Source organism: Emydura macquarii, unplaced genomic scaffold (genome assembly GCF_026122565.2).
Source record: "Emydura macquarii macquarii isolate MOO-44397 ecotype Brisbane River unplaced genomic scaffold, CSIRO-AGI_Emac_v2 contig_2636, whole genome shotgun sequence".
Taxonomy (NCBI): Eukaryota; Metazoa; Chordata; order Testudines; family Chelidae; genus Emydura; species Emydura macquarii.
The window spans coordinates 30,674,684-30,697,270 of NW_027132773.1; positions in this window are offsets into that span (position 1 = coordinate 30,674,684).

A 22,587-nucleotide genomic window follows, 5' to 3' on the forward strand; every position below is an offset into this window, starting at 1 on the left:
TTTGAGCTCAATATTACCCACTTTTCTTCACTGTCAGGATGCACTAACTAAATGAAAGAGGGGGATGTGTGCAGTTGGGGATGCAATGAATTATTTTTAGTAATAATTTATAATTATTACTTGGTATTATACATATCCATGGGGCTTTACGAAAAGAGAGATGGACCAAAGTAGAAGCGACTCTCAGGAAAGTTTTGGTTACGTTGTTAAAGCACCTTATGCTTTGATGGAGAATGGAGGTCCCTGATAATGGGTCGGATTTTTGTGCTATAGCAAGATCTTTTGAAACGTAAAGTTCCGGAAAAGGGTGTTTTTTCCCCTCTTAGTGATATATGCTCCTTCCTGCATTCAGAGAAATACAGGAAATAAATATGGGTTGTCAGGGACAGGGTTTGTGAAGGCAATTGCTAGGTGTGTGTTTACTGATTGGGAAGGTTTTGCTGAAGAAACGTGGAAGAAACATGGAAGAAGTAGTTTCCTCTCCTGCAAGGGATTGAGAAGGAAGATGGAGAAGCTGCAGAGGCTTGTGTGATAACACAGGAGATGGTACTAGTGTCTTCTCCCTCTTAAAGGAATAAATAGGTATTTGCAGGCAGTTGATTTGCTACTTGCCAAGCAAAATCCTGATTTGTACCAGCTGAAAGAAAGTGTGCAGGCTGTCAGGGCAGAAATGAGTCAGGCATTTTATGGAAGAGAATGGGCACAAAGATGTGCTGAGAGGTGGCTGGAGAGAAGATGTTCCCCAACCAATGGTCTACAACTGGATAGTTGTAGGGATTTGGAAATGCCACAAGCCTTTTCATTGTAAAGCAGCCCCAAGAGTCACTAAATTGTCCACCCGAAATAATGGGTTAAAATGGCCAGTCTACCAGAGAGACTACCTCTCTCTCCTTGCTGCACTTCCACAGTTGCAATCAGCAGATACTCAATTCTCCCTATACTGGAGTCACCTGGATATAATAGGGAGAGGGCAGCAGGAAGGGTGTTCATCGTAAGGAACTCAAGAATCTGAAATGCTTTATCAACACTGGCCTGAAATACCCTGGATCTGATAATTTTCAGAACATGCTATGAAGCCCATTTGTGCCACTGGCGTTTGAAAAGAGGTGTGGGGAATGAAGTGTTCTATGGGACTTGTAAGTTTCAGTGTTGCAGCTTGGTAGACAGGGTGAGTGGCTTGTACTGCATTTTGTTTATGTAGTTTTAAAGAATTGTCAGGTTGTCGGAACCTGTGGATTGTCACTCGTTATTTCTTCTAAACCAAATAAAAATAAAAAAAATAAAAATATGAGTATTCATGAATTACAAAGGCAGGGCCCTGCTATGGGCTATCAAAGAGCAACCCCTAAGAATCTCGTCATCTCTATATCAGAATAGCTAATGAATAGCCAGGTGAATGGGATACCAAAGGCAAAGCTAGTGATATACTGCATCTAATATTTTTAGCATCCAACAACTCTCAGTACAGAGCATTTCCTTTTTTGGTAAAATGGAAACTGCACTTTAAGAAAAGCAAGGTATGGCAACATTTGTGATTTACATTGAAACCTAGTAGAGTGGACTTGACTTGAGTCCAAAAATTGTACTACCTTCCAGAGTAGTGAGTAGATTTTAGTACATATAAGATTCTATATCTCTGGCAAGCAGGATTTACCTCTTTAAAAGAACTAAATGGAAGAAAGGAGAGAAAGAGGATGCAAAGATATGATAAAATGAAAATCTACTTCTAACTAGTCAGATTAGCTCTTTATCACAAGGCCCCTGAAGAGCTGGATGAAGAAACTTTAAAAAAAAAAAAAAATAAGATTTCAGTGACTAAGAAATTTGCTTGTTTCAATCTGAGTACTTCGTAAAATGACAATTGTTGTCTTTTTATAATATATACACATAAAAAGGGTCAAATTTTTAAAAGCATCTAAGTCCCATTTTCAAAAGACATTTAAGCAGTTAGGATCATATATCCATTGAAAGTCAATGGGACTTATGTTCCCAAGCACCTGAGTGACTTTGGAAAATGGTCCTTGATTCTTGAGTCACTCGAGAACTTCTGAAAACTCTACTCCATATGTACAGTAATATCTTTTCCAATGCATTGCATACCGTTTTTTTGACAACATATATTCCTTAAAGTCCCATGAGATGCTGTCTTTCACTAAGAGATGACAAAATATGGATGAAAAAGGGTTTGTTCTTAAATTTTAAAATATTTTATTCAGCTTTGTCAATAAGCACATATACAAGTACAGACAAAATAATATAGAGGGCTAGAGTTTCTTCACTGTCTGTAATGTTATGTTTATTTGCAGTGTATTATTCTGCCAAAATAAGACATGTCTCTGCTTGCAGTATTAAAGCCAGAATATGTCCATGGGAGACATAAGACATAAGAACAACATAAGAACATAAGAACAGCCATATTGGTCCATCTAGCCGAGTATCCTGTCTTCCAACAGTGGCCAATGCCAGGTGCTTCAGAGGGAATGAATAGAACAAGTAATCATCTAGACAAAGCTGGCACCTAAGTTATGGAAGCCTGTATGTTTATGTCCATAGTTTGTAGCTGTTTTCCTTTAATAAATGTCTCCTCTTTAATTTAGACTGTGGGGTTTAGGGATTGGGAATCAAAATACAGTCAGAATTTCTCCTAGGAGCTTCCAAGCAGTACATACCAGCAGTACTCTGAAGAGTACCGTGTGGCAAGCTCTGCTGTCCCTGCTCCCCTTTGAGGAAGCTAGCATCTAAAAGTGAGCAGAGACTGTTACACTGTAGCTGGTCTTTCTTCCAGGGCAAAGGAGGAAAGTGAGACTACCTGGACTCTCCCGCAACCCTTTGTTCACCCATATTCAGGTCCCAAACAGTAAATTAAAAGCAACAGGAAAAGTGAATTAAAATTCATCACAAAGCATCAAATAAAGACACTGGATGCCCTACTCTCCATTTTTCAATTTCAATTTACATTTTAAATCCAAATCTCTCCAAGATGTTTGTTCACTAGCTTCTATACAAAGCTTATGAGCTCTGTTCATAACAAATTAAATTTATAATTCTGTCATTTATTTAATCTATTAGATGCTCACAGATACAATGCTTTTAAATATCTCAGAAATGAAACAAAACATCACAAAAAAACAAAAAAACAAAAAACCCAATTCCTTATTATATGTGAAATAACAGAGGGTGAGTTTTACTAAACAAATTGTATTCGGCTAACATGAATAGTAAATAAAGCATCTTGAAAAACTATTAATCACCTACCTGCATCCACATGCATATGGGCGTGTAAGCACACTCCTACCATCACACAAACAATGAGTTAGTAAGAAACACAGATTGGGTCAAATTGGAGAAAGGTGGGAGGAAAGTATATGGTTCTCCTCACAGAGTTTGCTTTCCATGTTATCAGCCACCTAAAATCTTATGGATATCCCAAGATCTAGAGGAGACCAAGGCAAGCAGTGTAGTATCCATGTACCTCACTCCAACCTTGTGCCAGTGAGGACCTCATCCATTCTTAGCCCCTGACAGTGAACCTCCTACATAGCCAGACTACTAGGGTCAACCCAAGGCCATTGCTGCTCTTGGGACCCTCCTTAATGGGAAGTTCAGTGTAATGGAGGAACCCCCAAAAGGATGCATTACCTTTACTATAAGGCTGTGGGAAGATACTATACATCCTCCTGGCCCTGTCTTACTCAATGCAAGTCACCCCTCCTTAGAATGTAAGAACTGTCATACTGGGTCAGACCAATGGTCTGTCTAGCCCAGTATCTATCTTCCGACAGTTGCCAATGCCAGCTCCAGCAGAGGGAATCACAGTGTGATCCAACTCCTGTCGTCTATTCTCAACTTCTGGCAATCAGAAGGTAGGGACACCCAGAGCATGGGGTTGCATCCCTGATTATCTTAGCTAATAGCCATTGATGGACTTATCCTCCATTAACTTATCTAATTCTTTTTTGAACTGTGTTATAGTTTTTGCCTATACAACATCCCCTGGCAACCAGTTCCACAGGTTGACTGTGCGTTGTGTGAAGTACATCTTTTTGTTTGTTTTAAACTGCTGCCTATTAATTTCCTTGGGTGACCCCAGGTTCTTGTGCTATGTGAAGGGGTGAATCCCTTATTCACTTTCTCCACACCATTCATCATTTTATAAACTTCTTACCATATCCCCTCTTTTAGTCGTCTCTTTTCCTTTCCCCTCCTACTCTCTCCCCAGCTTTCCCAGTCTCTTCCCTCCTTCCTTTTGTATCCCAAGTTCATGTAGTGCACTCTTCCCACACAAGCATACTCCTGCCCGGCGGAATAGTAAGGGACCCATGGAGATACTGTAGCTCAATGTTTGTACAATCGCTTTTGTTAGTTTCCATTGCCTCTCTCTTTGGTGTTACAGGGATGCTATGGAGTTCCAAATGTTCCTGATTATATTTTGTTCCCAATGATAAAAAAATTAAGCTGCTTATATCTGGAGATACAATGCAGTTTTAGGGTGATGGCAAGATCATTATGTATGCCAGAAGTGCAAGTACAGTTAGCTTCTGAACTGTGTAATCCTGGAGAACTGCATTGGGCATTGCTTAGTACAAGTTAGTTGTTCCATCTTATGTCTCTGTTAGGAACCAAAACGTACTATACCATGCGAACAGAGTTTGTCTCACTGAAGTATTTGTATATACATTTTTCCTTTCTGATACACAAAATAGGCCTGTCAAAAATATAATTTTAAAAAATCACATTGCAATTTTGTTTTCATAAAATTTCCAAATGAATTTCACATATCCTTCTTGGCTTCTGCTATGCTATGCAACAAAACTTATATATTCTAGTTTTGCATTCCCATTTACAAAGAATAAACACAACAATTTCTAAATAGTTCTGTGTGTAAATTTTTTTTCAGGTTCAGACACAGTAATACAGTTTTGCTGATACTTGTGAAAATGTCCTTTCCTCTTTACTGCTACTGATCAGACCCTGCTGTATGCCTTTTCATTTATTTACTCAGCTACATAACTTCCTCCTCTTGCTTCTTCAGTCCACCCAAGTGTGGTTTTATAGATCATCTTCCGTGGCTGTCTCTCTAAACATGTAACTCCTATTTTCAAATCCCTCCTCTGATTTCCTTTCACCTTCTTTGTCCAGTTTAAGGCCCTTACCTTCAAGGATCTCCAGAACTTCTCTATCTTCCTATATCTTGTTCTCATCTCTTCCTATTTCCCTCCAACTATCTTTGCTCCTCACTCATCTAACTGCTCCTTTGTATTCTTCCTCCATTCTTGTCATTGTGCCATGATGCCTGTTATGCCTAAATTTCTTTCCCTAGGCCCTAATCATTTTTATTATTATTGTATTAAAGTAATACCAGAAGGGAAGGGTAAACAGAAGGAAGGTATGAGCACTCAGCACAAAACTGAGACGTTGAGAACAAAATTATTCAAGGAACTAAAGGACATGAAGAGAAGAAATTGTATAATTACATATACACTAATGCGAGGAGCCTGGATAACAAACAAGAGGAATTGAAATTGCTCATTTATGAGCATAAATTTGATCTAGTTGATGTTACTGAAATCTAATGGGATGATTCCCATGATTGGAATGTTAAAATAAAAGGGTATAACATATTTAGGAAGGACTGAGTGGGGAAAAGAGAAGGAGGCCTGGCACTTTATGAAAAAAATTACCTGTTTCTGAGTTACTGATAACTCAGATGAAAATTATCTTGAATGCTTACAGTTCAGTTTCCTAACATATGAAGCAAAATATGGGGTATTAGCTGGTGTCTGCTACAGACCACACTAGAGAACAGGATTACCAGTTTTTGTGTACATATCTATAATGTTTTTTTTTTAAAAGAAAAAGGCTGTGTGATAGGGGGCTTTAGTCTGAGTGATATATGCTGTCAGTACTAAAATACCCTTGGAATTTTTAAATATTACAGATGACAATTTTCTGATTCAAAAAGTCTTGTATCCAACATAGGTAAATTCTATATTAAACTGCATCTTCATAAAAAAAGAGGAGCTGATCATAGAAGTAAAAATTAATGGTAACTTGACAGCTATAACAAACTAGGAATTTCAGAAAAATGATAAGGGAAGCAAAGGGACATATTAAAAAATCTATGGCCAGCAGAGTTAAGGAAAATAAGAAGGGTTTTTTAAAGTATATTAGAAACAAAAATAATCCTAACAATGGTATTGGGACATTACTAGATGGAAATGGTAACATTATCAATAATAGTGCAGAAAACTCAGGATTGTTCCATAGATATTTCTGTTCTGTATTTGCAAAAAAACAGATAATGTAGTCATATCATATGACAACACTCTTTCCATGACACTACATCTCAGGAAGATATTAAACAGCAGCTACTAAGCTAGACATTTTAAAATAGCAAATCTAGATAACTAGAACCCAGAACTTTTAGAAGAGTTGGCTGCGGAGCATGCTGGACCATTAATGCTAATTTTCAATAAGTCTTGGAACACCAAGTCTTATAAGATCTGTAAGAAAGGTAATGTGCCAATATTTTAAAAGAGTAAATGGGATGATCTGAGTAATTATAGTCCTATAGATAATGAAGCAGTTGATACAGGACTTGATTAATAAAGAATTAAAGGAAGGTAAGATAGCTGATGCCAATCAACATGGTTTATAAAAAATTGATCATGTTAAACTACCTTGATAACTTTTTCTTTTTTTGATGAGATTACAGGTTTGGTTGATAAAAGTAATAGGTTAATAGACTTCTGTAAGGCATTTGACTTGGTAGTATATGACATTTTGATTAATAAACTAGAAAGATATGACATTAATATGGCATACATTAAATAAATTAAAAGATGGCTAACTTATATGTCTCAAAATATAATTGGAAACAGGGAATCATCACTGAGCAGGTGTTTTTCTAGTGGGGTCCTGCAGGGATCAGGTCTTATCCCTACATTGTTTAACATTTTTATTAATGATCAAGAAGAAAAAATAAAATCATCACTGATAAAGTTTATAGATAACACAAATGTTTGGGGGAGTGGTAAATAATGAAGAAGACAGATCACTGATACAGTGCAATCTGGAGTGCTTTGTAAGATGGGCACAAGCAAATAATATGTGTTTTTCATATGGCTAAATGTAAATTTATATTTTTAGGAGCAAAGAATGTAGTTCATACTTACAGGATGGTGGACTCTACCTTGGGAAGCAGTGACTTTGAAAAGGATTTGGAGTGGTGGTAGATAAGCAGTTAAACATGACCTCCCAGAGCTAATGCAGACTTTGAATGCATAAATAAGTGAATCTTTAGTTGGAGTAGAGAGAGATTATTTCACCTCTGTATTTGGTATTAGTGCAACTGCTGCTAGAATACTAATTTATGGGGATGTTGATAAATTGGAAAGGGTTCAATGAGGAGCCACGAGAATGATTAAAAAGATTAGAAAAAATGCCTTATTTTATAGTGATAGACTTAAAGACCTCAATCTATTTAGTTTAACAAAGAAAAGGTTAAGGGGTGATTTGATCACAATCTATAAGTATCTTTTGGGATCCCACCGATACCTTTTCCACTCAGTTTATCCAGAACACTTTGCCCAGTTCTGAGAGAACATTTCATCCAGTTTTCTGGGATCCAAAAAACTCAATTGGACTCCAGTTTGTGACTCAGGTTACTTTATTAGACATGTAACAATTCTGTGCCCATGCTGGCTAGGCCCAGATGCAGAGGATTTAGATGCAGGGTGATACCACAATTCCAAATCATGTCACACATACACAGTTTATATACATTTTTTCTAGCTACTAATATTTATACTTCTTAAATCTGATTGGTTTGGACACCATATGGATCACGTAAGGACCAATCACTTTGCAGATTGTGAAAGGCCCAGTTGCTTATGTCCTTGTTTTATCTATGGTCTTGTTACACTAGCACTTACACTGGCAAAACTGTTGTTGCTCCAGGATGTGAAAAAAAACACACCCCTGAGTGACATAATTTTGCGGCATAAGTGCTTGTGTGAACAGCACTGTGTCGGTGGGAGACACTCTCCTGCCAACATAACTACTGCCACTCATTTGGGTGGTTTTATTATGTCGGCAAGAGAGTTCTCTCCCACCAGCATGATGTTGCTACTCAAGCGCTCTTACAGCAGCACAGCTGTACCAATATAGCTGTGCTACCGTAAGTTTTAAGTGTAGACTAGCCCTATATTTCAAGTTTATCAGTTCAGTTTGTTCCCACTTCTCATGACTAGCCAGAAAACACCACATACTCTGTCACACCCTTGTTTACAGTTTAACTGTGAGTAACTAGGGGAATGAATATGTATTGATGGATTCTTCAATCTACCAGAGAAGATATAACACACTCCAATGGCTGGAAATTGAAATTAGGTAATCAGATTGTTAAAAATGTACACCTTTATTCCCAATGAGCGTGATTAGCCATTAGAACAATTTACCAAGAGTCATGGTTAAATCTCCATCACTGAAAATTTTTAAATCAATATTGAATATTTTTTTTCTAAAAGTTATGCTCTAGGAATTATTTTGGGGAAGTTCTATGGCCTGTGTTTTACAGGAGGTGAAACTGATCTCAATGGTCCCTTCTGACCTTGGAATTTTTGGATATATGAATCAATGAAAGACTCCTAATCACTTTAGTGGGCTTTGGATCAGTTTATCAGGTTTCCATATTCTCCTCCTTCAAATCTTTTTTTGTGAAAGCTTATTCTATGAAGCATGTGGTTATGTTTTCCGGACGCAAAGAACAAACACCTGCTTTCAGTCACAGTAACTTCTGGTTTAGATTAAAAAACCAAAAAGAACAAAAGCAAAAGTAAGGTCTCCATGAGAAGAACACGGTGTGCATCTCCAGAAGCACAGCACACTCTTGGAAATGTATACTGGGACTTTAAAAAACAATCAGCATTGTTTCATTGATTGTGTCAATCACCTTTGCTCCCATTTATGTCAATGGTAAGACTCCCACTGAGTTTAATGGAAGAAGAATTAGGTCAACTCTGAATATAATGACATTTTGTTTGCTTTTCTTTTCAGTTCTGTATCCTGCAAGAGATGCCCCTGATGAGAGAGGTCTCCTTAATCCATGTCTTTTTGACCAAGAATTCCCAAGAAGGATAAATTCCCCTCACTCTTCATGTATGCTCTCTTCTTATGTGTTGAAGGTTGTCACACCTTTCCAAGACAGTCTGCATGAAGTTTCCACACAGCAGTTAAAGAATGAAGTGGTCTAATTAAAAAGATTTGTCAAGAGCAGAAAGGGAAGAGCAGACTAAAACCAAAGATATAATCTGCGCAACATATCTAGTCTGACACTCTGCAAAGCTCATTGTAGCAACAACACATAAATGATTTAATATATTATTAATAGTAATATTATATATATCCAGACATAGGCCAGAATCCTTGCCATAACTTAGATGTAAGATTTGAAAACATGTCAAAGAGCAGATGCTGTTTCTTGTATTTCAAACAAAGGGCATATAAACTGAGTAATGACAACAGCTAGCCTTAACCACAAACTCTAGCCACATTGTAATGTAACTTCTTCTATCTTTTTATTTTATTTCATATGCTTTATGCCTATAAATTTATAATACAGATGCAGTAGATCAAGCTATAACATTTAATATGCTTATATAAAATACAATTTTATTACTGGATAAGAGATCCAAAAAAAGGTGTCAAGATTTTTTAAAAATATAGAGAAAATTAAAGCATCTGTAAAATACCCCTTTAGTTTGAAGAAGAAATAGTTTGGACCATGTTGTCTATTTTAAATAAAGATGTGATCAGTTATATATAACTAACTAATATAGCTGAGGTTGGTCCTGCTTTGAGCAGGGGGTTGGACTAGATGACCTCCTGAGGTCCCTTCCAACTCTAATATTCTATGATTCTATTATTCTAATTCCCAACAAATGTAATATAAAACAAATACCTTGTTCTAAAGAAGATGATACATTAAGAGTATGCTGAGAAGTCAATGTGCAGTGAAAATCTCATAAGACCATTTAAGGCCTTAATAGTACACTTTTGAAATGTAGGGAATAATCAATTATTGGTACAGAGATGTATATGTATCTGTTTTGTATACTTTCATTAATTTGTGTAACCTATTTGTGATGGACCAAATGAGTCAAATGACTTTATCATGCTTCATGATGAACTACTAAATAACTACAGAGCCCCCAGAAATGTTAAGAGACTACACAAAGACACTGTTTTAACTTCAAAATTACGTTTCTGCAGACAGCTAGAAGTTCTTATGGAAAGAGCATGGAGTTGTGCAAAGTTAGCCAAAGGATTGCACCTCACAAGTGCCAAAGAATAGAAACATGCAGAAGTAGGTTGCTGACCAGAGCTAAGCTAGCAAGTGTTCAGTATGTGTCCCAAGATTGTTTGCAAAAACTGGTATGACCTAACACATCTTACACAAACTGCAACAGCATACCTGGGATTTTCAAAAAGAAACTGGAATTTTCCAAAAACAATGAGAGTTCTGTAGCACTTTAAAGACTAACAAATTTAATTTCAGCAGGCATAAGCTTTCGTGGGCTTCAGCCCACTTCCTCAGATGCAGTTGGTAGAAATCCATTTCAAACGGCTAAATTCAGTGCCTTCCATGTAGAAGAGTTCCAGGGGGTAGCCATGTTAGTCTGTATAAAGCAAAAACAAAGAGAGTTCTGTAGCACTTTAAAGACTAACAAATTTAATTTCAGCAGGCATAAGCTTTTGTGGGCTTCAGCCCAAACTGCATCATCTGAAGTAAGTGGAAATTAAATTTCTTTAAAGTTAGTCTGAAGACTCTCGTTGTTTTTGCACGAAAGCTTATGACACAAAATGTGATGAGAAGGAACACAACTGATATACTGACTGGATGTTTCAAATATTCACCAGAAGCACGGGTCACATTCTGCTTTTCCCACATCAACTTTGCCAAGAAGAGGAACCAGGCTGTGTTGCCCAACAAAAGATGTTGAAAACACCCTGTTTTGTTCAACGTGTTGCTCTCTGCAGCTGAAGCTAATGAGCCTGAGAAACCGTTAATAGTACAGTCATTGTCTGGCCCTAACTGGTAACAACTAGGGCAAATTTTGGGATGCAAATAGTTTATTTGCCAAAATATGCATTTTGGGTCCACCTAGAACTATTTAGAAATAGCTTTGCCATCCCATCCCAAAAAATTCAGTAGATTTATAAGGGACTTGGGCACTATTCACAAAACTGCCAGAGGAGGAGGTGCTGCCACTGCAGCCCCCTAGCCCTTCTATCCTATTGCCATGTGATTAGAGCATGCCTGTGGGATACAAAATGTTCAAGTCCTCACGCTGTTTCAGAGGAGGGACTTGAACTTCAGTTTCCTACATTATAGGCAAGTGTTGTAATCACTGAGTTATAGGGTACTGTCTGCTATTGAAGACCTTCCACATTTGTTCAGTTTTGTTTCAAGTGAAAGTTATTATATTTTAATTTAATTGTATTTTTGTTTGTTTGTTTGATCCAGGAAACAAAACAAAATCATTTTGGGTTGACCCAAAATGAATTTATTTTTCAATTTTTCGGGTCAGCCAGCAAGCCCAAAAAAAAAAAAAATCGATTATTCACACAGCTCTAGTAACAACTGGAGTCTTTTCACTGACAACCTTCCTATTAACTCCCTTTAAAATCCTATCTAGGGAGACTGCTGCAAAATCCAGAAAGAGAATAAGAATACAGCTGTCAAGACACCATGTGTGAATTACTTGAATGAACTTGCTATCTGTCTTGAGAAACCAATTGTTTCTAATTCTAATCTATTTCCATTTATAAACATTGTGAACACTATTATGTAACCCTTTATGTTACTTTATGTAATTTCTTATTAGCATTTTATGAGCTATACTGGTTAATAAAACTAAAAAATGTACTATAATTCTCCAGTCTATATTTTAGCTAAGGAAAGAGATCAAAGGAACAGTGAGAAACCCAGCAGAAATAATTGGTTCATTAAAATTATTTAAGCAACATGAGTGGTACGAAGTATCTCTCTCACGTAATATAGACCCCAATCCAGGATCAACAAAATCAATAAAACTCCCATATACTGCATTGGGAGTTGGACTGGTACTCAAAATAGATTCCATTTCTATAGTATGTAAAACAAACAAATAAATACAAACCACGTTGCCTTTCTTAGAGAACACTTTTCCTCCCTCTGACCCTTTCAGCCTCTAAGTCTGTCAGAGTCCCAGGCCTTTAAAAACTCACTTCTTCAGATCCCAGGACTCTATAGTCTTTGACCTTCTTTGCTAGCAAATATGTGGCAGAATTCATCATCCTGTCAGACAGGCCATCTTAGGTTACATCAGTATTTCAACAATGTCATGTTTGATCCGATACACTATCTGGGGATCTGAAATGGCGGGTGTCCAGAACCTCTAAGGATTAGATTCTAATTCTTTTATGTATCCTTGATTTGTCTATTTTTCAGCTCCTTCTTCAAAATCAGGGTGATGAAGTAACAAGTATTACAGAGAACTAATACTCTCACAATTCAGGAGTTACTATTGATAAGATAATGCAGCAATTATATTAGGAACTAATACAGAATAGACTACTTTAATCTAGGTTCTTCTGGTTTTGACTCTCTTGGATGAATATCTGTTTCATAAAAACAAAGACATAAAGCAGCGGTGTCCCTTTACTTTAGATGGCACATTCTTCTCACTAAATGTATATCCTTGAAGAAAAAAGGTTATTTCCAGAACATAATGTACTTTAAAAAATGATGGACTTTTATTATGGGAATTCATATATCTTAAATGAATATTAGGAAATCTCCAGATTAAGAAATTATTCCCATACGTTTCCATCCTGTTTGAAGGGAAAATGTGCATTAGCATGTTTTCACTTTTATAATAAAAGTATTCAGTGCTTCCTGTACTTATAAAATGGCTTTTCTGTAAACTCAGTTACTGAAGATTACATTCAAACGAAAGGTATATTTGTTATTAATCCAGCAATTCATTTTCTTTTTGTACTAAAATCTTGATGTCATATCATTGATAGACCTGATTAAAAATACTGATTATGCATCAATAATAAAAGGAAAAATTCATTATATGCTAATAATCCAACATCAAATATTAAATTTCATTATAATATTGATCAGAAAGACATAATTTATGTTATTTAAAGTAGCCGCCTTTCTTTTGCTCCAAAAAGTTGCGAATGATAGTACAGCTAGTTATATTCACTGCAAGTTATAACCTACTCTTTTGGATTAGGATCATGCTAAAACTGTCTGTGGCACAGTACTGAGGACTCCATAAATGCCTAAATATATGCCTTCCATATGCCTAAATATATCTGCATTCAAAATATACTGTGTAAGAACTTGGTATCCCAATGGCAAATACCTAGGGAAGCATTGGAGATTTTCAGAATCATGGATTTCTGCAGATAAAAATCTTCAGTACACACTGAAAAATAAAACAGACTATGGAGTGAGGTTGAGATAGTGCATTACTGGGTTAGCTTTGACTACTTCAGATATAGTACATTTAAAAGTACAGATGTAGCCATTCCTCTGACCAGGTATTTCATTTGTGTATACAGATCAGGTATTTTTATACCTCACTAACTTTGTGTATATGATTGTATAACCTTTGGGGCACTAGTGTTTACTTCACTGCCCTTCTCCTAGTGCCTAAAAACAGCTCCCATAGAAAAGTACACAGAAACGCAGAATTCAGTCATTGAGGATTTTCAGCAAGTATTACACAGGGTCAACCTCTCCACAATCAAGTCCAAAAAACCCAAAAGGTTACTTAATTCTTAAGTACCATTTTTATCAAATCTTATAATGCTAAAGAAATAATAATAATAATGAGAAGAAGAAGAACAAAACAACAGCTTAATTTCCACAACATAACAATCCACATACTATTTCTACTTTATAATCCACATACATTATATTCATAGTCATACATAAACATAAATAAAATAAAACAAATTAAATCTAAACAGTCCCCGCAGAAACACCATGAGAAGTAACTCAGAGTTTCCAAAATCTTAGGTTGAGTTCACTTCAATCTGTTAGGGTCTTTGATTACCAAATCTCTACAGTCTGTTGAGTCAAAAGTACTGCAACAATATCTTTCCTCCTCTTACTTGCAGAAACCTCCTACTGGCTTCCATGCAGACTCTTCCTCCTCCTCTGCTAAAATCATTCAGTTAGCTAGTCAGCTAGCTAACTAATTAACCAATCATTCAGATTAAGTATATACAGTTAAAAAAACAAACCTGCTTCAATATACTTCAAAGTTAAGGGAAAACAGCTGGCTTTCTACTCCTGTGGCCCAGCTTCTCCTCACCCATACAGGACAAACATCCTTTTTTAAAGCAGCTACCTGACTATTGGCACTCAGTAGAGTCTGAATCCAGCTACAGGGAATCTATTGAGCAAGCCATAATTACCACACTCAATTCCAGAAATTTCTGGATGTGGAGAGCTAATTACGCATCTGCCTAGCAACAGTGACCCAGACACAACTCATTCCTTCCCCTTTCTCCATAAATCTCTTAAAGAGATATCTCCGTAATAGACAAATATGTTACACTTATATTTTTCCACATCCATGCACTGCATCCATGGCTGAAAATGTGGCTCATTCACTCTCCTATATTTTGGCCTCACTCTCTTCATAGCTTTTGTTTTCAGAACTTTCCGTGAACTTTTTGGTTTTATGCAGCACATATGATCTGTGTTCACCCAGTCAGTGTTCACTTTGTGACAGTAACTTCCTTGCTTTTTTTGGTCACTATATTTTCCTATACCCTCACACATACTGCCTGACTATTGCCTAGTTTGGTAATGGTAAATGTTAGCGCCCAGATTCTGTCACATTTACTCTCCATAGTCTAAACCGTGAGTCTCATAATGTGCCCTCTTACTTATTGGAGTAAGCTATTCGTATTGTTAATCTATGTATGAAGGGAAGAGCAACTGCCATGGAGTCACTGCTCCCCCTCCCATGCTGGTGAGTAGGTGGAATTTTGGCTCCATCCCCACAATGTGCCAGCCAGCAGAGCCAGAGTGTCCCCATTTCTTCCTTCTCATCATCACTCCAATGTCTAATCTATTGAGTAGTAAACTGAAGACTTGACCCTGCGATGTGATCTGCATGAGCAGATACCTGCATCCTTTCAGAACCCCCTTGACTTCAATGGCATCTTGATGAGGTCATAAGTGTCGGCCCATGCTGATCAGATTGCAGGATCAGTGCTTTTCTCCATAGGTGGTCCCATTGAAAGTAATGGGACCATACCTAGGAGTAAACTAAAACTCAGCATGAGAAGGGGTGGCAGCATCTAACCCTATTGAAATAACAGATACCTATGCATGAACTGGGCAAAAATATGTGACAAATGGTCATGCACCCACCAGAGTTCATCACTTTATCCAGGGTAAAGAGACAGGCATGTGGAAGCTGAAGGCAAGATTCATTCTAAGGATAAGAATTGATGAAAACACCTGCCTGTCATCATATCATTATTTTGTGAATCACTGAGCTATATTCTCTTCAGGTAAAGGAAGATTTTTTAAGAGTGTTTTTGTCCTGTTATCAAAGTGATGAATGACTCTCTAAAGAAAATACAAACATGTATTTAGTACATAGATGTAAGGGTCCCAAAATTGCACTCACCTCTGCATCATGGGCTGCTTTCCTTTCCATATAATCCCATCTACTCTCTCACATCTGTTGTAATCATTGCATTCAAACAGCAGCTGTGAGGACAGACAGATTGCAACATCCTTCTGGTCAAAGAGCAAGATTCCGATGGCCACTTCTCAATCACATAGCAGTGCCTATTGCTGTACATAAGGCGAAGTTATTATTTTCCCATTTTTATGTGCCTGGAATAGCACATCATCTTACAATTCAGGGAAGCTTGACTGGAGTTATAATCTATATAGCCAAACTTCTTTGAAAGGATAGTACATTTACTTGTGAGATATCAAAATTATTACTATAGGTTCTTTTATACATGCCTCCCTCTTGGCCTAGGCACACATCAAATGTACTGATTGGTAGGCTGAAGAGCTGGGCATATTCAAAGACTGATATTTCACTTCTAGAGAACTAAGATGCATAATAGCAGAGGAGGGAGATACCAATCAAATTGTGTTATCAGTACATCAGGATTTTGCTGATACTCATGACGTATTTCAATGTATTCTCTGTGCCTTTAGTAGGTGATACAGAGATTAAATGGCAGCTGAGTAGCCTGTTGAGAACAATTAACTCAAAGCAGATGCTACTACAAATATAGCTCTTAAAGACCCTTTACTTGTTGAGGATCTTTTCCTTCATTGTTGATTTTGCCCCCTGGGTGAATTAAGGTCTTTACTGATAGATTTAAGATCTTTCTGACATTTGATTAAGCAAACTTCATACAGAGATTTATTAAATTTTAATATCTGTCAGAGCTGAACAGCAGTTTTTATCAGATGCTTTCTCATCACGTCTAGAGGTTAGTATCACTTAAACTCACTGAGGGCTCAGAAACAAGAAATTCTTGTAGTGCAATACAAGCAGAAAGCCCTGTACCAACAACTGATTTTGAAACAGTAACCTAAGGGAGACCAGTGTCATCTCTAATAAGGATTGTCAATTTTAAAAGACATCCAGAAATGTAGAAAGTCATTTCATAGGGTAGTATTCAGAATACATTAATATTTAAGAAAAAATACTTGTCTGCTACCATATGATTCTGATCCTGTAAGAAGCACTGCATAGATAGACCTGTGTGCCCACATGGAGTCTCATGGACTTTAGTGGGGTATTGCACAGGCACAGGGATCCAACCATCCAGTTTCTTTGCAAGACTAGACCCTTAGGTGTGTGCACAGACTTCAATGGAGCAGTCCTGTTGTGTGGCAGTTTTCAGGATGAGGGCTTTAGAGAGGATTTTTAGACAACAAAATCTGCGCTAAGGCAAGCTCCAGTTTTAAGTAACCACATTAAAGTATCCCCAAGTGGTTTCCGGTACAATTTAGTTTACCCTTTAATTAAAACCCATCTAGTATTAGGCAACCAAATTTTGCTATTCCTTTAGATGGTTACTTAAAATAGGCTTCTCTGTAGTTTTCCAGTTCTAATAGATTACCCCACGTAGCAAGATGTATAACGGGGTGGCTTAGGCAGGGGGTGAGATTTTCAAAGGTGCAAAACACCCACATCCCACTGAAAAGCTCAATCAGCATCACCAAAACATCCATATTGTAGGTGATTAATAAATATTTCCCTTTTTCCTAAAGAAGTTGGGTTTTACAGAGATAGTTTATTGCAGCAATGTTTTCTAAAAGAAGAAGGGCTAGGAGACAATTATGACTAGGAAGAAAAAAAGTAAGAAATCACATCAAAATTTAATACTTTAAGCAAGTTTATTGCTGCTTCCTTGAGAAAGAGATTTTTGTTCTGCTATTTTTTTTTCTGTAATCTACTATTTCCTTCAGCATTTGGATAACCGATGTCTGCATCACTTCTGTGCAGACACTCCTTTTAAACTGGCATCAGCTGTACTTATCACCAATTAACCTTAATTACATCAAATCAAATGTAATTGCACACAGACAGAGAGGCAATTCACAGAACAAACAATCTGACAAATATTGCAGTTTGAATACCTTGCATAAAATCTTGTCAAATTCTTAATTGGAGGAGTCAGATTCTAAATTGTGGTGTCTTTGTTCTTCACACATGTGAAAGAATTAAAGGAGTACCTTGAAGGAATTGACTCATTACTAGGTTATTGTCAGACAGAAGCTTTAAAAAGATATGACATTTAAAGGCAGGGAACATTATCTGATTTACAAATCAGATAGAAAATAATTCACTGCCTCCAAAAATACTCCATGTTCTTTAGCCTGTTCTCAGAACCAAAGCATCATTGTGCTAAATAAGATGTGTATTCAAAGGGTGTTCTGTATAATAACTTGCATTGGAAGGGTGAGCATCCTAGAAGTTGTCTTTTTCTTTGTACGGCTTAGAAATAGCAATGTTAGATGTCTAAGTCTAGGCTGGCAATCCAATTGATTGCTTTAGGTGGTGCAGGGAGAATAGCAGAGATAGCACCAGGATGTGATTATTTGGGATGTTGGTTGATAAGGTGTTCCACAGTACAAAATCCATTTTTGAAGTCACAGATAGGATTATGTCTCAGTCCCCATTTATGGAGAAGGTAGGCACATATGCCATATGATGTGCAGCTGTGATTTAAAGTGGACCATATTTTATGTTGTAGTGAAAAGCCACTGGGTTCCTTGATGAAGTTTTGTTCAGGACACTGGCTTCCTTCCGTCTTCCTTGCCATTGACCTTTGGGTAACTAAAACATTTTCATGTTCTACTGTGTTACATGCTAAGGCACAACCAATGTAATCAAATTGCCATCCAAATGTTGTTCAGCAAAGTCCCATGTTGAACAGTAATGGAAATAGTTACCCTGCAAAAAGTGACTCCTTCAAGAACTGCTCTAAGAGAACTGTAGGCCCAGCTTTCTAAATTTGCCAATTGAATGTTGATGTAGAAATAAAATAGAATTTTGAAAATATATTAATTGGAAGAGCAGTAAATAAAAAGAAGTTGTTTCAATAGTCTCTTTGAAGTCTGAAAATCATTGAGTGTTCAAAGTGAGTAAATCATAAGTAAGATATGCTGATTGATTGCCAATTATTGAGTGAGAGAGAGGGACAATCCCTTGTGCCATGTACTTGAAGGTATAAATATTAAGGCCTAATCTTGAGAGGAGGGAAGCACTGAGAGAGTGAGAAAAGGGGATCTTGGACTGTGTGGGAGTTTGATACAAAGGGAAACAATCTGCTGAATTGCTTGCTAGAAGAAATCTGATAAATAAACACATTTTTAAAACATCCTTTATCTTCTAACTGAGAGATGAAGCCCAGGAGGAGAGAATCTGAGAAGCCAAGAAGAAAATAAGAACAACTCCACTTTAGCCTGAGGTAAACTAACTTAATCTGTGAAGATTTGTGAAAGAGGTAATTAAATTGACCTAATAAAATATACTTAATACTTGTATTATTGTAATGCCTCAGGGCACTAATCATGCACTATGACCCCAATGTGATAGGTGCTGTACAAACACAGAACAAAACAGTGGTTCCTGCCCCAAAGAGTTTATCACCACCTTATCAATATTCAATCCAACAAAGGAAATTTCCCAATGGCTGCAGGTTCTTAGATTTTGTCAGTGGAGAGACTTACTTTACATCCCCAGTTCCATCAGTCTTTTGTAGATATTCTTGACTCTTGGATGCTTGTTTTTAGGTCTTGTCTAGGAGTTTTACCAGTTATACCAACAGTATTATACACTCTTGTCTTATACAGAATAAGAGTGCCCATACAGGAGTTATACCAGTATAACTATATCTGCTTGAATTCACACCCTACTTTATATTAAAAAAAAAAAGAAAACTTTCTAATTTAGCTAAGTTCTTCATGAAATGAGTAGTTGAACCAAGGGGAGCTGAATTAGTCTATGCATTTATTTCATAGACCTCCCTCTTTTTCATTCTATATGTACAAACATTTGCCCTCTAGATAGTCTTCAGAGTTCATATGCTTTGAGATACATGGAGGAAATTCACATGGTATCTACATCTGTTGTCTTTTCCTTCAGCAAACTCAACATAACATTGTTTTCACTCTGCTCATGGTTGGAAGATTTGTTTTGCAACCAAAGGGCAATAGAAACTTTTTTTCTTAAAATAATCAGAGTTTAGGTTCTGCAAATGCTGATGACTGTCATGGGCAAGGTGGCCTCCTACTTTGTGCACCCTTCCATATCTGCCTCTATACATGGGTGTATATGGAATCCTGAGTGGTGGGGAAGAACATGTCTGGAGACCGGGATATGGGATCAACTCCTTCAGTCATTGCTCTATGTAATTAGAAGGTCCGGAGGCTTCTCCAGTCATCAGGCTAGAGTAGTTTTCATAAAGCACCACAACTATGCAGCCTATATGGAGGGAAAAGGACTCCTCCTTGTCTTCTTGTTATGACCTCTGGCACCCATCCTAATTACTCAAAACTGAGGCTGGATGCAGTATTTCCTTCTGTGTAATCTTGGAATAGTCACTAAGCTTCTCTGAACAATGTGTCTATTTTCTCACCTCTGAAATTAGAGTAATACAGCAACTTCTAACTATTTCACAAGGATATTGAGAGAATTAATTAATTAATGTATTAAAGTTTGCAATTTATTAAAGTTTGAGATCTGATAGAGGTGTAAATTATTAGCACTGTTATAAAATGAACATGGCAAAGATTCTACTTTGCTCCAAAATTCCTCCAGTATATAAAGTAGTGCTGCAAGAAGTAGCCCCTATCAGTCCTGAACTCAGATTCGCCCAGTAGTCCAGTGTGCATAGCTGCCACTACATCACCTTAAATAAGTTAATGATTATGTTTTTACAGGCTTATCTATCTTTCTATCTTTATTTTTAATCAGTTTTCAATAACTTGTATTGTCCAATAAGAGATCTTTGCCTATATGTACAGTAAAGAGAAAATAAGGTCTTATCTGCCAAATAATTCATAAGTAAAAGAGTAGTGTGCTGTAAGCTGTACTTTCTACAAGTGATAACGACTGAACCTCTTGGGCAAATAAAATTGTCAAATCAGAAAAATTAGAGATAGAAAAGAGCTATTAGACCATTTAGTACATGGCCTTGCCAGGGATGGATTTTTCTCTACAATATGTTTTCAACTGATTTGTCTGGTTTAGTGAGAGACTCATCTGTAGTCTAACAATGACTAATCCATCAATATTAGAACAATTTTGCTGGTAGTTTACATTTTCCTTGCTCAGTTTCATTCCATTATGGCTTGTTATGCTTTCTGGATCACCCTAAATAAGTGAATCAGTAACTGAGATGGTACAGGGGGGTATAATTGAATAATGAGATGAAACTAAAAAAGGAAGATGTGGGCAGATTATTAGAGAGAGATTTCTCATAAGGAGGCCTCTTACCTTGTGGAATAATTTCTGAAGTGGGGTTGTGGCATCTCTCGCACTTCTATCATTTAAAAATAGGCCTGATCTACATGGGAAAATCCTACATTGTCTAGAGGCAGGCCAGCTAACCCACTCAGTCTTTTCCATATCTAAACTCATTAATTCTATTATTCTTAGAAGAGAAAAATATCTGTTTGATTTTTTTTTAAGATGTCATGATTTCTAAACATTTTAAGGGGAAAAGGGCTAATTGCCTGTCTGGGTCCTGTAGAGATGGCTATAAAATTCCTGTAAACTTTTACAGATCCTTGAAAATGAACACTTTAGAAAAAATCAGTAGAAATGCATTAGAAACTAGCTGTAAAGAAGAGTGAGCCATTTTTCTGTGAGAAAATTTTAGAGCTTTTATAATATGCTGTTACTGATAGAACATAAAAAAAGTTTATATCACTTAAACTCCTTTTGTTATCAGTAAAAGACAAACAAGGTGAAACTGACATCTTCATTAGTCTTTACTCAGTCAAACCTCCCATTGATTGATGCAAACAATAAGCAAGTTTGCAAGCTAAATTCTGACACCATCAGGTAAATATTATAGTGTGGCAGACAGCCGGCTTCACCCAAGTGGGTCTCACATTTTTGCCTCTTGTAGTGGGCCAGGGAGTCGCCAGTTACCCTGTCTCCCCACGGAGGAGGGTAGGGACCTGGGCCCACCTGCTCCTCCAGGTCCCAGCCCAGGGGCCCTACGAGTAGCAGCTATGTGCTGCTGGCACCGTGTTCACAGCTGCAGTCTTTTCCCCTGGGCTAATTTCCCCCTCTGTCCTTCTGGCTTCTTGAGCCAGGTACCTTCCTCTGCACTCCTGTCTGCTCCTCCACTCAACTCTGCACACAGCATGGCACTCCTACTCCTCAGCTCGTGCCCTGTCTGTCTGGAGCAGAGGGCTTTTTATGAAGCACCTGGCTGTCCCTTAATTGGCCTCAGCTGTTCCTAATTGCCCCCTAATGACTCTTAGCTAGTCTGCAGGGAACAGAGCCCTGAGCATTCTGGGGTTTATATACCTCCCTTCGAGCATGCTCCTACTGCCTTCTGCCATCGCTATATCACAATAGTATATAATTATTATTTATAAAGCATCAAAAGTATAATTTGGCTCTTTAGACACTTTGAGAGGTAGTATTTTCTAGTGAATAGGGAACTGGATAGTGACTCAGGAGACCCATATTCTAATCCTGGTTCTGCAACTCATCTTCCGTATGACCTTGGATGAATCACTTCAGCTCTCTGTGCCTCTCTTTCCTTTTGGCTATTGTGTCTAGACTGCAGCATCTTTGGGAGAGAGGACAGTCTCTCATTATGTGTTTGTAAAGTACTTAGCATAGTGGGTTCCAAAACTCCGTTGGGAACTCAAGGCAATAAAATAACATCATAGAAATAGATGAGGTACCTGCCTCACGTCATACAAAAGGTAAAAAATAAGTGAGATTCATGTACTTTTCTCACTAAGATTCCCCGCTCATGCGCCCAGAGAAGTCAGTGTCTAAG